We start from the raw sequence: 1,351 nt of genomic DNA on the forward strand, positions 1-1,351 counted from the left end.
TGTTGGAGACTTGACACAGCCATGTATCAGGCCATCTCCTTGAGGGCCTTCCTCTTTTTCACTTATCATCTCTTTGACTAGTCCCTCCCGATAACATGTCCAAAATGCCAACGACATAAATACCACAGGGTTCTTCTCTCGGAGTAAGGAAACATCGCTTTACTCTTGGTCTTGACAAGACTTGCTAGGGAAACTGAGGACTAACTTAGAGTTGATTTAAAAACAAGTGGGTGATGGAAGAGAAGTTGGATGCAGGGGCATTCTGGCCTCAGATGAACGTAGAAAGAGTGTGGACATTCCGATGTACTGGTCCGTGGGCACAAAAGGGAAGGGAAGTGGCAGAATACGTGCAGGAGCAGGGAAGAGAGGTAGGCTCCTACTCCATACGGAGATGAGGTTTTCATCTGAATGTGAGGACTGAGAAAGAAACACGGCATTGCTCATTTTGACCCAAAGGTCTGTTAGGCGGTTGGGTGAACATGAGAATATCTCAGAGCTCAACCTTGAAGCCAGTGGTTCTCAGCCTTCCTAATGCTGCGACCCTGTCATTCAGCTCCTCATGTTGTGGTGACCCGGCAACCATAACATTATTTTGATTGCTACTTCATAACTGTAATTTTGCTACTGTTATGAATGGGGCAACTCCTGTGAAAAGATCATTTGACCTCCAAAGGGGTCATGACCCCTAGGTTGAGAACCACTGCTTTAAGCCTTTTTCTTTTTTTTCTGTTTGAAACCTGTTTAAAATGGGGTTGATCACAACAAAGGAGGGGGAAGAGAGGGTTCACAGCTTCAGCCAGTCCTGCTGCCAGTCTCTGGCACCCAACCTGGGAGGCACTTCACTTCCACTTCTTGATTCCAGTGGTGTGAGATCTTCCCAGGCCCCACTGGGCCATGTCCTGCCTAGGGGGGTGGCACAGGGCCTCTCCACTGGTGGGCCGCGTGTGAGGCCCAGTGGGTGGCACTCTCCATGTCCTTGTGGTCTCTGGGGTTCAGGACCAGGCTATGGACAGAGGTAGATGGGAAGCCCTGGGGGCCGGGTGGCAGTGAGGGAGCTTAGGACCCTGAGGGGGCATGCAGACCCCTTGCTGGAGAAAGGGCACCTAGATAGGGAAGCTGGGCTTGGTGGCCTCCTGGGGACCCTGGGTAAGGAGTGTGGTCATGAGCGGAAAGAAGAGGGGGGCAGGCCCCCAGCCTGGACCCCCAACCCCTACCCACTGAGGGGGAATGAAGCCTTTTTCTTTTCTATGTTTTCCAGTACTCTGGGTGAGCTCATTCTCTCCGGGTGCACATTTCCCATGATCTTTTCTTGAGCACCACTGAGTATCTCTAGCCTGCAGGAGAGCTCCTT

This window comes from Echinops telfairi, unplaced genomic scaffold (assembly GCF_000313985.2).
Source record: "Echinops telfairi isolate 266 unplaced genomic scaffold, ASM31398v2 ScPeMD7_5868;HRSCAF=6743_0, whole genome shotgun sequence".
Lineage (NCBI taxonomy): Eukaryota > Metazoa > Chordata > Mammalia > Afrosoricida > Tenrecidae > Echinops > Echinops telfairi.